The sequence below is a fragment of the Oryctolagus cuniculus genome, chromosome 9 (genome assembly GCF_051225735.1).
Source record: "Oryctolagus cuniculus isolate XC-2025 breed Fujian yellow rabbit chromosome 9, ASM5122573v1, whole genome shotgun sequence".
Classification (NCBI taxonomy): Eukaryota; Metazoa; Chordata; class Mammalia; order Lagomorpha; family Leporidae; genus Oryctolagus; species Oryctolagus cuniculus.
This window is the reverse complement of record NC_142875.1, coordinates 46371169-46387205: the sequence shown is the minus strand read 5'-3', so window position 1 is coordinate 46387205 and position 16037 is coordinate 46371169. Positions and strand designations below refer to the sequence as shown.

The 16037-nt window shown below is 36.2% G+C and overlaps 1 protein-coding gene and 1 pseudogene across 7 annotated transcripts in view; one reads left to right on the top strand and one right to left on the bottom strand.

Annotated features, from left to right (window-relative positions):
- Positions 1 to 16037, bottom strand: part of PCDH9 (protocadherin 9) — a 980195-nt gene that overhangs the window by 137007 nt on the left and 827151 nt on the right. The window lies entirely within an intron of this gene.
- LOC127492120 (grpE protein homolog 2, mitochondrial pseudogene) lies at positions 12719 to 13608 on the top strand (annotated as a pseudogene).

Sequence of the window (16037 nt, the reverse complement as noted above, 5' to 3'; positions counted from 1 at the left end):
TAAATCAACAACAGGAGTCACTGTGCACTTGCTCCCCATGTGGGACCTCTGTCCTTAATGTGTTGTACTATGAGAATTAATGGTAAAACTAATCTTCAAACAATACTTTATACTTTGTGTGTCTGTGTGGGTGCAAACTGTTGAAATCTTTACTCAGTATAGAGTTGCTCTTTTGTATATAAAGATAATTAAAAATGCATTTTAAGAATGAGATAGGAGAGGGAGTAGGAGATGGGATGGTTTGTAGGCGGGAGGGTGGTTATGGGGGGAAGAACCACTTTAATCCACAAGCTGTACTTTTGAAAAGAAGTCACAAAAGTTGTCTCAAATTCTGCTTCAGATCATGTCCACAACCACAAGAAATGAGCAGTTGCTTAAGATATAACATTATTTCCACATTTTTTGAAATATATAGTTTGGTATTTTTATAAATAGGAGTAAATAACACCTTAAGGTGGTATATTATTATGGGAAATTAAAGTTATATGCTGCATTCCCCTGAATCTGTATGTATTTATTAAATCTGTCAGGCAGGGCTTTGCAACAGGCAGTAACAATGGAGTATAGGTAGCATAAAGTTAGGCACGTAGTAAATCCTACAGCAATGTAGCATTAGATTGTTGTCATGGGGTTCACACTTAGAATATTATCTTCAGCAATGAGGTGGACGGTCTGGCTTCTTCTCTGTATTGCTCAGGACCTCTAGGATGACTATTCTCATCTCTGAGTGCCAAAAGGACAATACAGAGACACTTCCTACGAAAACACACTGAATGATGTGGAAACTTAGACCAGCATCAGAAGAGGGAAAATGGGAATCCAAGGAAAAGAAAAGTCATCAAATATTTTGAATGTTGTACTGTAGATTAAGTAATAGAATTTTTTTGTGTGACAGTGAGCAGACAATAGGAATTTTTGTTCCCATCCTCAGGGAACAAATCTTTCAAACTGTGCAAGCTCAAGAGTAGAGAATTTCCTTGGGAAGAGTGAATTCTTTGGGAATATTCAGACATGGTATGAAAAACGGTTTGGGAGAGGTATAGAAAGAACATAGGCATCAGGTGAGCTGCACAGATGGTCTCCTTGAACCCTAAGGCTTCATCATCTATATGAGCAAAAGACCAGAAAATGTGACCGTATGTTGAATTAAGTGAGTTCTGTACAGCTGATGATAATAGCTTACTTTATGATTTTCTCAGAAGTGTTCATAATCATCCTTGATAAAGTCCTATCACCATATACCTTGTATACTGGTCAAAAATTTACACTTCTAGAACAAAAACAACCAACCATAACAAAAGCAAGAAGAAAAAATGTCATCTGAGTTTATCTGATTCACCAATTTATATAATTTCCACTTGAATATACATCTCTGAGTTTGTAGGGAAGAAACACAGGTACACATCTATATTACATTCTCCATAAGATTCCGGCAATACTTGAAATTGTACCAGGCAATATTTAATTAGTTATTTTTAAAACTGAAGAAATATCTACACAGGGACTTCTTCAGTAATACTTCAGTAAAACAACATACCCAAGTGCAGTGTATTTGCTAAAGCAAAGAATGCTTACAGCACCAGCATGGTCAGATCATAACAAATGGCGTGCTAATATTTAAGCTCACATCAATTATTTTGCATAATTTGAAAATCTGAAGTTCTGTTATCCTCCTTCATTTTATGGCACTGGCTCTTAGACAAAAAAGCATAATGAATGCTATGCTATAGCTTGCTTGAGTATATTTCACTATCAAAGAAATCACACTTGATATCTGTTTTTGTCTAAAGAGTTTTGTGAAAGACATTACAGATAAAGATAATTAAGCTTTGACAACTTTGGCCAAAGTCACATTTTTATTTCCCATGGGTTTTGAAGTTATAACATTTAATGAAGCAGCAGACATGCAATTTTGACTGACTCAGTGACCTCCGAGTATGCTGAATGTATAACTCAATTCCTCATGGTTTGCCAATAAAAGAAGCAAGAATATCAAGACATATAGAAGCTAATATATAGGTTTATATTTTAATTTTCTAACCTCATCAAAGATAGAACTTGGCCTTTGTTATTTTTTGGCAGGGAGGGGGCTGGAGAAAAATCATCCTAATGACTGCAGAATTTATTCTACCTCCAGAAAATGGGGAAAATACCCATGGCTATGTCTTTGTCCTATGAACTCCCCTAAATTCTCCAAGGTATAAATTATATATTAGCAATGGAGGGGAGAACCAGGTGGGTATGTGTTCATGTCACCAGGAGTATCTATCATAGACTCTTACATTACGTATAAATAGCCTAAAATTATGAGAAAATAGCTTTCTAAAAAAGATTTATTTAGTGTTGTGGCATGGTGGGTTAAGTTGCTATTTTCAATGCCAGCATCTCACATTGGAAAGCTAGTTCCAGTTCTGGCTCTGCTTCCTGTATAGCTTCCCGCTTATGTGCCTGGAAAGACTGCAGATAGTGGTCCACATGCAAGTTTCTGGTTCCTGCATTTCACTTGGCCATGTCCTGCAGTTGCAGCCATTTGAGGAATAAAACAGCAGACACAATCCACCCTCCCCTGCCTCTCTCTCTCTCTCTCTCACTCTATGTGTGTTTGTAGGCGTGTCACCCTGACTTTCAAATACATAAACAATTAACTTTTTTTTTTTTTTTTTGACAGGCAGAGTGGACAGTGAGAGAGAGAGACAGAGAGAAAGGTCTTCCTTTGCCGTTGGTTCACCCTACAATGGCCACTGCGGCTGGCGTGCTGCGGCCGGCGCAACACAACACGCTGATCCGATGGCAGGAGCTAGGTACTTCTCCTTGTCTCCCCTGGGGTGCAGGGCAAAGCACTTGGGCCATCCTCCACTGCACTCCCTGGCCACAGCAGAGAGCTGGCCTGGAACAGGCGCAACCAGGACAGAATCTGGTGCCCCGGCTGGGACTAGAACCCCGTGTGCCGGCGCCTCAAGGCTGAGGATTAGCCTAGTGAGCCACGGCACCGGCAACAATTAACTTTTAAAAGAAACAATCTTCTTAAGAAAACTGTGGTAAGCATGCTATCTGTTAACAAAACATGGACCACTCCCAAGTTCATGAAGAATACTAATCTCCATCAATCTCATCACCAAGAAGGAATGAAAACATCTGATTCAACTGTAATTAATGAAACATAAGTTGTGGTCAAATAAATCATAAATATGCCCATCATGAGGCAATGTTACAATGGCAGAAGTTGATAGGAACGAAAACCAAGAAAACAGAGCAGAATTAGGGGAAGAAATTTTCTTAGTTTGCAGAAAATACTGAATAAGGGATAGAATGATGTTATTAACTCCATGGACACCTTGTTCTACTCAAAAGGAACTCTTCACATGAATAAAAAAACTATTCCATGCAAACACCACAGTACTGGAATTATGGAACATTAATACAATCTAATGATTGCAGCAGATCCAACAGTTCTAATCAGCCCTTAACCAAAGAATATGTAAAGTACTTATTTTTGTCAATGTAAACCACACTTACAGAGAGACAATCCACTAAAATGGTTTATGGGCTTACAGATCCTTTAACTTGCTGGTGTATTCATTTTATTACAACATTTTATTTTCCAAACTATTATTTGACCTTAGGACAATACAAATTTGGTTTTCTTTAAAACTGTTTCTGAACACAGAGAAAATGATGTTGTGTAACATTAGAAACTTGTGCACAGAATTCTTAATATTTACAGAAAATATGTGGAAACTAATGCACCTATAAAAATTAATGGGAAATTCCTAAAAGAAATACCTTTAATTAATTGAATTCTAGTGATCTGGCATTTATTAAAGGCCAATGTCTTACTAAGTCATTTTCTGCATTTTTTGCTATCTTTCTATTAAAAGTGTACTAAGTTAAAGAAACTGTATTTTGTTGTTACTAGCCTTTTAAAATTTATTAAAATTGATGTAGATTTTCTTCTGAATAGTATATGTATAACTTGATTCATGTCCTTAACTTAGAGCATTTTGTCATAACATCTTGTATTAAGAATAATTACTGCTTGGTAGGTGTGATAAATTCTGATTTTACATACAGAATTTGAAATCAGGAGGATAGATGCTGTCATTTTTATGGCATATTAACACATGATAAAATAATAAAGAATAATAAAGAAAAGTTTTAACTAGAGTGTCAGCATCAGACAATTTAACACTGTTGCTTTGAAAAGACCAGTAAAATAGTTTATATTCAAACAAAACAACTTAAAATCCCTCAAGATAGTAACTTTTGAAAAAAATAAAAATAAAGATGATCATATTAATTTTAGTCATGAACCTTGAGGCTTCCAAATACAAACTGAATTACTACTATAGTTACATGTGAATTATGTCATTCTCCGTACAGAATGGGGAAAATCCTCTTTAGTCACTTGACTTATTGATATAGTATCTCTCCATTTCCTTCAATTTTGGTATTTATTCTTCCATAGGTACATGTCCTTTAAATTCACTTAATGCCTTCTCATGTGTAGGAAACTAAGAAATCCCTGATTTTCTTAGACATGTATTTTGCCATAGTTCAAAGTACCAAAGTCTGCTCTTGTCATGGTATTAAACAGGAAGTCAGGAGTCTAGCAATAAAATCTGGGTAACTGTTCCATTTATATTTAAACTGCCTCCTCCCATGACTTTTTCTTTAACACATATTTTCAGGACAAGAAATATAATTTTTACCTTGTCTATCTTTTTAGGTAAAGTATGGTTCATCAGGGGTTAAATGAGGACTAAATTATTCTTGAAAAGAATGCCAGATAATTATGTCAACCAAATCCTGGACTCTTTGCAACAGATATTACATCTCACATGATTTGTTCACAGTAAACTCAGTTATCAAAGAGGGTCCTAATTTCTAGTAAATAATTCATGATGATAATGATGAAAATAAATTTATTGAACTTGACAAAAATGCCTATAAATAGAGATAATATAACCAGAAAATTAACATGTTTTGAGGTAATCAAATATTATGCAGTGAGCTTGGAAACAAAAGGTTGATTTTTTTCCTTTTTTGATTTTTATAAAAATATTTTATTTTCAAAATAGTAACATTTGGAGTACAGTCCATATCATGTTTTGTGATATTTTTAAAAAGTACAAAATGACTTTTACACTCCAGTTTGCATTTTAGAAAGGAAATTAGCTTTCTATGTGGTATTTTGTATTTAGTTGTTTATTTAGGAGACAGACACACAGAGAAAAACAGAGACAGAGGTCGGGACAGAGAGAGACAGAGAAAATGCTCCCATGTGCTGATTCATGGCCCAAATGTCCACAATGGCCAAGGCTGGACTAGGCTGAAGCCAGGAGCGAGGAACTCGGTCAGTGCCCTGCATGAGTGGCAAAGATCCCACATGCATCCTCACAGGATATGGGCTAGCAGGAAGCTGGAATCAGAATCCCAGCTTGCATTTGAACCTAGGCTCTTGAATATAGGTTGTAGGCATCCCAAGCAGCATCTGAATCAATAGGTCTAATGCTCTATTACAGATAATATATATTTTTAAGCACCTGATTTAGTTTTACATTATCCAATGCAGGAGGGCTAGCAAAATCATCAAAAGCAAAGGTTCAAAAAATAGCATTCTAACACTTAAAAAACAAGGTAAATGCTATGTAGAAAATATTTTAAAAAGTCTTAATGAATCTGTATGTGTCCTTGTTGAACCTTTGTATAAAAGATTGCTAAAATTTGTACCACCAGCTCAACTTATAGCCCCTGAGGACTGGATTAAATTTTCAGCAAGAAATTGAATTGAATATATATACAATTAGAGCATTCTAAACTTCCTTAGAATAACTGTTCAAATGGGATCGTATTTTACTGACAATTCTTAGTCTACAGATATAGTAAAATGTCAGACAGCTGAGTGTTAACATCTACCACTTCAGGCACATCACTTCATCTTTGTACCCTAAGCCTCACATCTTTAGAGTAGGAAAAACAATGCTTACTATATGGCTTTTCACAAAGACTGGAGGAAATCCTGTATGTGTTCATACATGTAATAACTAAATAAATGTTGATGATTGAATGTATGGGGCTATCCAGGTTAACTGATTTGAATAACTCCAGATATTTTTCCTTACTTTTTTTATAAACTAGATTATTAAATTCAACACTCTTTATCACATTTTGATGAATAAAAATGGAGTATTTGTTCAAATCTAATAGTAAAATTCAAATTCAACTTTTTATTTTTTACAATATAAGGATTCAACATTTAAGAAGTAAAATTGGCTGAAAAAAACACAAATCCATAAATAACAGTGACTAAACACTGATTGGATTAATGGCCACATTTCCTGTGTACAACATGATTTTAGTCTCAAAGCAGGAATTAAAGATGCAAAGAAGAATTTTAGTTTCACTGCAATATTTGTACAATTTAATTAGTTCTAGCACATGCAGCATTATAATAGTGACCTAAAATAAGAAAGAACACAAATTGTCTCTTATATGCTTTGTGGCAAAATATGTTCATACCATAAAATTCACTTTGTTGCTGACTACTGCAATTTAGCAAAACACAGGAGTGTACATCAGACTGTAGGTAAATAGAGCACTTAACAAATAACATGTCTGAGAAAAGCAAAATAATTCGGAATTAGAAAAAACAAAGCAATGCCATTCCATGAAAAGCAAGCAATATAAACATGAGGGGAAGAAAATCATGTAAATTATGATGTGCACAATAAAAATATCTGTTTTTTTTTATTTGTTATCTTCTTTTTAAGAATTTTATATCTTGCCTGCACTAGGGGTAAAAAGAATATACCAAAAATAAAAGTTTCCTTATAATAGAACATTTTTACCAGAATAAATATATTAGGAAATGAGGTTTAGAGGATACAAAACGTGGAGATTGAAGAGTCCACACCACACAGCTCCCTAAGAGGGATCAGAACCTAGTCTATAAATATCTTCAAGGTAACTGTGAGAGTAAGGGAAGGACATCATTCATAATGTCAAATGATGGAAGGACACAGAACAATGGCCTGCAGCTACAGATGAAGAAGAAAAACTTTTGCTGGTTATTTTAAAAGTTCTTAAGGCTGAGGTCAACTGGTTTGAATGACTATCAGACAAGGGCACAGTAGAGATTGCTGCTGACAGCCAAGGACAGTTTGTGAAAGGTTTTAGCACCGATGGGAAAGTTGGCAAATTGGAATCTGGAGCATCCTCAGCACGACAGAGCCCATAAAGAAGATGCAACTGCTAGTGGGAATGCACCTGCTTCAAACTAGTGCTGTCACTCAAAAGGGAAGGGCATCGCCGGGTCAAACCCTAGGATCCATATATTATGTCACTCAAAGAGCCTTCTTATGGATAGGTAAATTCAATCCCAGATCCCCTGGCCATTTTACAATTGGTTTTAGTAAACGTTCCTTCTAACGATTGAGATAGCTTTTCTTTCTTATTCTTAAAAGTACTACATTCTTTTACAGAAATTCAGAGCAATAAAAATGAACATTTATTCCACCACCCAATGAAAGCTACTACAAACGTAATGGTTTTTGTTACCTATATTAACTATACTAATGACGGAAATATATACTTATTTCCCTTAATATGCCAAGGGTATATTTCATCTTAATAAATACAAACAAATGGGGTAGGAATAAGAATGTTAAGCTAAAGCTAGAGAAAGGATGAGATAAATTATCTCTTCTGTTTCCCTCACAGCTGCAAATCTTGACTCCTGGTCATCAGCGAGGGAGGCTGGGAAATTTGTTTTTAAAGATGCTGCTAAATAATTCTAGTGGAGCAGTAACACAGTATAGTCATTTATTCATTCAGCAAATAGATATTTTAAATGGCAGTAAGATGATGGTCCCATGCTTGTAGGTTCAAGACACAAACCTGGTGACATGGTCCTGCTATTTAAGGTTTCTCCCTGCTTCCTCACTCTGCTGTTGGCTCTGGGATAGTAGTAAATACCTTTTATTCATTTGATCAGTAACACAGAACAGAGTCTTGGAATTTTGCTTAATGAATTGAACTGAAGACATGGATGCAAACAATCATTTGAAATGCAGTGTGATGAGCACTGCAATAAGGACTATTTTGAAGTGCAGGAGAGGCACAAAGAACTGCAGCATAGGTATCAAGCAGGGGTGGGGAACCTTTTCACTAACAAAGTCCATTCGGATATTTCTAACACTATTCATTGGCCATGAAAAATAATAAACTTAAAAATTAGCCTGCTGGGGCCAGCGCTATGGTGCAGTGAATTAAGCCACTACCTGAAGCACGGGCATCACATACGGGTCTAAGTTCAAGTCCTCGCTGCTCCACTTCTGTTCCAGCTCCCTGCTAATGTGCATGGGAAAACAGTGGAAGATGGCCTAAGATCCTGGGCCCCTGCCACTTACGTGGGACATCTGAAAGAAGCTCCTTGTTCCTGGCTTCAGCCTGGCACATCCTGGTGGATGTGGCCACTTGGGGAATGAACCAGTGATGGAAGATGTCTCTTTCTGACTTGCCTTCTCTTTCTGAAATTCTGCCTTTCAAATAAGTAAATAAATAAATAAAATAACCTGCTACAGATTTACAGATTCATTGAATTTCATGTTTTGCCTGTGGTTGCCCTGGCAATGCCAGACCAAATGATTTCGTGGACTTTATAGGGCTCATGGGCTGCATACTCCCCACACCTGGTATAAAAAAACCTGCTCTCCCAAAGCTGGAGAGGTCTTTGATATGTTAATTCCAAATCACAAGATTACACGAAGCAATTCATACATATACAAATTATATTACAAACCTAAGGTGTAGCTTTGAGGCATATCATGAACACTTTTAAATTAATTAAAAGTCTGTATGCCTTATCAGTGGCATCTTCTCAAAAAAATTTGGTGATAACAATAATTTGATAATAACAATGTGTATATAGGTCTTAGGAGAAGATAGAATAAGTTTCCATTCAGTGCTGCTCTGTGTCTATAATATTTCCTAAATACCCCTTCTATATATTCTATTCAAAGTAAAAATAATTAGAATTTATTTTTGATCCTATAATTTTATATAACAATACAAAGTTGTTTCTCTATATACCTCAATTAACTAGTATATCAATGGTATGAGGTAAGTATAAATATCTCATTTTACAAAGTAAGAAACACAATTTAAATAAATTGATCAGTTACAAAGCCAGGAAATAGCAGAGTTGGGACCGAAACTTAACAAATCTGCTTTTTTCTTTAAAGATTTATTCATTTATTTAAAACGCAGAGTTATAGAGAGAGGGAGAGATAGAGAGACAGAGAGAGAGACATTTTCCCATCCATTTGTTCATTCCCCCAAAATCCACAACAGTTGAGGCTGGGAAAGTCCAAAGCCCAAAGCCAGGAGACTGAAACTCCATTTGGGTCTCCCACATGGATGGCAGGGCACAAGCACTTGTGCTTTCCCAGGCACATGAACAGGGAGATAGATTGAAAGTGGAGTAGCTAGGACTCCAACAGGTGCTCATAAGAGATGTCAGCATCACAAAAGGTAGCTTAATCTGTTGCACCACAATGCTGGCCACAAAGAATCTGTTTTTATTCTACTATTCTCTGAGGTCTTATTCAAACTGTTCAGGGTTTATATTGCTTTATCAACAGTATAGAATGTGTAGCACTGTAAGTCCACAGAGAATAAGCATCAAATTCAATATTAACAGGTATTTTTCAGGCTCTTACTATATTGCTAACCAAAGATCACTTTTCAACTATACAACAAAACTATACAAAGGTTTAAAAATATATGTTGACTCAACTTTATCAAAATCAGAATTAGCCTAAGAGGCTTTTATTAGAAAGTCATGTTTCAAAATCAAGAAGTACACAAACACATTAAATGATTATTTCTAAAGCACTGCCAATATGAGAAGAGGCTTTAAAAAGAAAAGCTTTGCAAGAACACAGATGATTACATTTTAATGAGTTCTAAGATTCATTAGGGTTTGTATCTCATCATTCTCTGATATGGTTTCATAGACTTGAAAAAAGACAAGAGGAATAACAAGCCAATATAGTCAATGAGCAGATTTCTAACATTGTTAGTTTTGATTATCAACAATACTACTTACTGTATTCACTCTAGTATTTGCAAATAGTCCTTAGGAAGGTACTTAAAAGATTTTTCACTGGTTGTGTTTTATAATGATTTGATGCCAGAGTTTTCATCCTGCAAAAATTTTCCTTTATATTTAAATAAAAGTAGGTTTATTTAAATAGGTATTTACTACTTACTTATAATAAGTAAGTGTTATCAAGTAAAACTGATCATACTTATCATTGGAATACCAGGAATAATATGGCATTGATGAAATAAAAGCATCTAAATTATATAGTAATCCGGGGCCAGTGCTGTGGTGTAGTGGGTTAAAGCCCTAGCCTGCAGTGCCAGCATCCCATATGGGTACCGGTTCAAGTCCCAGCCGCTCTACTTCCAATACAGCTCTCTGCTATGGCTTGGGAGGTCATTAGAAGATGGTCCAAATCCTTAGGTCCCTGCACCCAAGTGGGGGACCCAGAAGAAGCTCCTGGCTCCTGCCTTTGGTTCAGCTCAGCTCTGGCTGTTGCAGTCCTCTGGGGAGTGAATCAGTGGGATGGAAGATCTCTCTCTCTCTGGCTCTGCCTCTTTCTGTAATTCTGTCAAATAAATAAATAAATCTTTAAAAAATAATACAATAATCTACCTTTCTTAGTATAGGAACAAAAAAGAAAGACTATTTAAGCAACCCCTGGAAAGTTGTGGAAACATGCTACCTGAGAAATGAGATGATTTATCTGAGGCAAATAGGGCATGGATATTTTCAAACTGATGTTTAGCTTTCCATAATACTTACTGTCAATATATTATGCCTGGTGTCCTTAAATGTCATTAAATTATTTAATTTTTCAATATATAATAGTTGATTAAATAAGAAAGATTAATATCTTACCATGAAGGCAATTGGGATAGAGATCTGTTTATATGACCTGTTTCTACAGAAGAAATGATTAATGAGTAGGAGAAGAAAATTATTTTCATCAGACTTTACAGAAAATCAGGGAAGAGAATAAGAGAATAGTCTGAGTGGTAAAAAGTAAATCTAGAAAGAAGAACAAAGAGAGGAGAAATTCAAGAATGGGCCCTCTGCTTTTCATCTCTGGACACACTGTCACTATTAATGTTTTCCTTAGAGATGAATACAGCACTGGAGACACTGAAAAAAGAACACAGAATTGTGGATCCTGATTAGAAAATAGAAGCTATAACCTGTTTAGAATGAAGAAAAAGTAGTGAACACCATTTAGTCTAAGTAGTGATTTCCTAAACAGCACCCCACTGGCCTGTTGGAGTTCACATGGTTCCCAGAGTACTTCAATTACTCTCAGGGCATAGATTGTGCACACCAGGAAAATATGGCTCAATGCCCTTAGGAAGCTGTTTAATTTACTAGGAGGAAATAAATCCTGGATTGGGAAAATCATATAAAATATAAATCATATAAATTACAGTCTTGGGGCTAGAGAAATATTAAAATTCTATTGTTCTTATTAATCTGTGAAATATAAGAGATATTGAAGCAGGTAATTGTCATTTGAAATGGAAGACAAAACAACATATATTTTGATCAACACACTTATTAAATGTCAATTAGAATTTCCATCAACCAAATTATATCAGACTAACTTATAATAGCAAGTTTGCCAAATGTTAATTAAAAGAATAAATGTTAACTATTAGTTTAATTTTAATGTCTTTGGAGTTTTCAAATTTTACATTTATGATTACTAACCAATTAGCCTTCTTTTATATACTTTTACCAATTTTTTTAAAATCTAGGCTTAACACAAAAAAGCTCTTTTAAAAATTATTTTAATTAACATGTAATTGAGAAGTAATGAAAACCTTCACTATTTCTCAAGCTACTTATCTATTTCATGAATTTAGAGATCAAATAATAATGCCTGCATGCTAATATGAAAAATTAATATGCTGCAGAAATAGATTCTATTCTTAACAATCATTTCAACACATTATCTTATATCAAATATTTCACTGTATGCATTATTATGCTAGATATTGAAAATACAGCTTAAATATTAGTCCTTTTCCAGTGTACCCTTATTTCAGTTAGATTAAATAAATTTTGTATATTCCCAAATTTGAAGGTTCTTTTTGTAAATATAAGATTAAACTGTATTGCTGCTTGGTCAAGAATTTTCTCTGATTAAAAAAATGAGGAAAAGTATGAGACATTCACAAGTGGGTCATTATTCTAATGGCATTAATAGATATTTTATTTGGATAATATTGCCTGAAACCAACAGAGAAGTAAGAAGGATACTGTACATAGTCAAAAGGCAATAGTTTATTTTCTCTACTTAAGAGTTAAATACAGTAATGTCGATGGAAGTGCATGTTTTGTATTTTAAAGTGGATATAAATACATATATATAAACATATTTATCTTTATTTTATTTTATTTTATTTATTTGACAGGCAGAGTTATAGACAGTGAGAGAGAGACAGAGAGAAATGTCTTCCTTCTGTTAGTTCACTCCCCAAATTGCCACTATGGCCGGCGCTGTGCAGATCCAAAGCCAGGAGCCAGGTGCTTCTCCTGGTCTCCCATGTGGGTGCAGGGGCCCAAGCACCTGGGCCATCCTCCACTACACTCCTGGGCCACAGCAGAGAGCTTGACTGGAAGAGGGGCAACCAGGATCAGAACCCGGCGCCGCAGGCAGAGGATTAACCAAGTGAACCATGGCGCCGGCCCCAATAAAATATATTTATATCATAAAATTGTCAAGATACTGACTTGGAGCGAACGCGCATGCGCTGCCTGGGTCCTCCTGGATTGCGAACATGGCCGCGCGGTCGCTGTGGGCGGTCCGGCAGCGGGTGCAGCGCCTCTTGACCTTGAGTGCCGCGTGGGAGAACAGAGGATGGCTGCCCCCATTCAGCACTGCCACCCAGAGAACTGCTGGTGAGGACTGCAGTTCTGAGGACCCTCCAGATGAGCTTGGGCCATCTCTTACTGAACGAGCCTTAAGGCTAAAAGCTGTGAAACTGGAAAAGGAAGTCCAGGATTTAACAATAAGATACCAGAGAGCTGTGGCTGATTGTGAAAACATAAGGAGGCGGACCCAGAGATGTGTGGAAGATGCCAAGATATTTGGCATCCAGAGTTTCTGTAAGGACTTGGTGGAGGTGGCGGACATTTTGGAGAAGACTACTGAGTGCATTTCTGAAGAAACAGAGCCTGGGGGCCAGACACTCATTCTGGAGAAGGTCTTTCGGGGGCTGTCACTCCTACAAGCAAAGCTGAAAAGTGTGTTTGCCAAGCACGGCCTGGAGAGGATGGCACCCATCGGTGATAAATACGACCCTCATGAGCATGAACTCATCTGTCACGTGCCAGCTAGTGTTAGGGTGCAGCCTGGCACGCTGGCATTAGTAAGACAAGATGGCTACAAACTTCATGGTTGCACCATTAGACTTGCCCAGGTAGAAGTGGCAGTGGAGTCTCAGAGAAGACTATAAATGGGCAATCAAGGAACTGCTTTGTTTCCTTATTTATTAAACTAGGTTTGTATTGTAAAAAAAAAAAAAAAAAAATTGTCAAGATACTGTTGGAAATTCAAATTTATCATAATCTGTAAGGAGGCCAATTTGATCATAGGTATGTTCATTTTTATGATACTGTCTTCACATGAATCTCTCCAATTCTTTTGAACTTAAGAAGACATGAGATGTTTGAACATTTACAAGTATTTGAATTTTACACAGAAAAGATACCATCTCAGGTCTTTTTTGTCCTTATTCTCAGTTGAATTTCAGGATTTAGAAGGTAAATTCAAGGGAATTTTCCATTAAACTTAAAACACAACAAGGAGCTATACGTTTTTTGGTTTGTTACTACAATTCACTTGTGTTCTGACTCTAAAGTAAGTTACATTAAATTAAAGAATGTATCTGTTTTGTTCACTGCCGCATCATTAGTAAGATGAGTGTTTGGCATAGAATGAGTGATCGATGCTTGTTGATCAGATAAAGTATGAGTAAGGACAAGTAATGGAATTATGGTAGTAGGAATTGTCATCAAGTTTTTTTTTAATCCCATGAACGTAGAATTTCTACAGGTTTTAAAATGGCATGAATATATGGAGGACATGGTATTAAACCATTTTAAATTTATTTTAAGCTATTTTCCAATGTTTAATTGTAACTCATTCATTCATTCTTTAAAAAATTGTTTCTATGACATTCTAGCCATAATGCTAAAGAGTCTCTGAGTAACACTTTGAGTTTTTGGACAGCTCATGGCAAGAGCCTCGGGTGATTGCTGATGCCATAAATTAGAGTACCAATTGTTACATCTACAACAGGAATCACTGGGTACAGGCTCCCCACGTAGGATCTCTGTCCTTAATGTGTTTTATTATGAAACTTAAAAACAACACCACTAGTCAAACAATACCCTATACCTTGTACGGTTGTGTGAGGGCAGCCTGTTGAAATCCTTGCTTAGTGTATACTAAGTTGATCTTCTGTATATGAAGGTAATTGAAAATGAAACTCGATGAAGGGTGGGATGGGAGAGGGAGTGGGAGAGGGGAGGGTCGTGGGAGGGAGGAAGGTTGGGGGGGGAGCCACAACAATACAAAAGTTGCACTTTGTAAATTCACATTTATTAAATAATAAAAAGAATTTAAAAAAAGAACTGCTATATTCCAAAAAAAAAGAGAAGAAATCATAAGTCAGGAAATTCATTCCTTGGAGATTACAAAAGTGAAAAGATTTCATTATATAGATTGGGAAACTAAGACTTTTTCCAATAAATTGTAACACAGGATAGAGTAGAGGGAATGATAGCAACTCTGCCTGTAAGAGTAGCTGGATTATGTGAAATGGAAGAATATATGACACTGTATTCTGCTGTGCTTTTGGCAAGTAACAGTATCTGTATCTATTTCCTTTGAAGTGGAAATCCATTTTGGGATAAGCAAAAGAGGATATATGACTCAGTGTCATGTCAATTGTGAGTATTAGCGTGTTATCTAGAGCATATAAATCAGTTATTAAATGGAAACTACCAGGGGTTTATCAAAGCTGGTAATTCAGCATAAAAGTCTTATCATAATATTTGCACTAGTAGTATACTAATTGCTTTCTTATCACATGAACCAACTTGGTGTATGAAAGTCACTAATATGTGAAAGCAGAGATAATACTTTAAGATGTGTTAATAACTCTCATAAGATTAACTCATTTCATGTTCATTCACATGCTGAGGCTTTAATATTATATATAGCAAAGCAAGTTTCACATTATATTCATTAAAATTGAATTCATTTAGACCAAGGAGAGATGAGAGATATTATATTCTTATATTGCCTGAGAATAAAATCTTGGCTTTAATGATGAGCTACAAAATGATTCTGTTTTAAACATCCACAAATAATCACAAAAAGCTAAACAACTAACAAACAAAATCTACTAGGATTCCATGGTTGCAGGCACATCCATACTTGGGGATGATATTGAAAAACAGGGTTTGGGATAGAGGGATAGTTTTCTTTTTTTTTAAATATTTATTTCTTTATTTGAAAGTTAGAGCTACACAAAGAGAGAAGGAGAGCCAGAGAGAGAGAGAGGGAGGCAGAGAGAGAGAGAGAGAGAGAGAGAGAGAGATGTCTTCCATCTGCTGATTCACTCCCCAGTCGGCCACTACAGCCAGTGCTGTGCCTATCCGAAAGCAGGAGCCAGGAGCTTCCTCCAGGCCTTTCCATAAGGTTCAGGGCCCAAGGACTTGGGCCATCTTCTGCTTTTCCAGGACATAGCAGAGAGCTGGATTGATTGGAAGTGGAGCAGCCAAGACTTGAACTGGTGCCCACACGAGATACCCGCACTGCAGGTGGTAGCTTTACCCACTATGCCATAGCACCAGTCCCGAGGGATAGTTTTCTTGAGTGCTCTATTTTAGTCCTTTCTGGGGACCCTGGATACCAGAGATTCTCCTT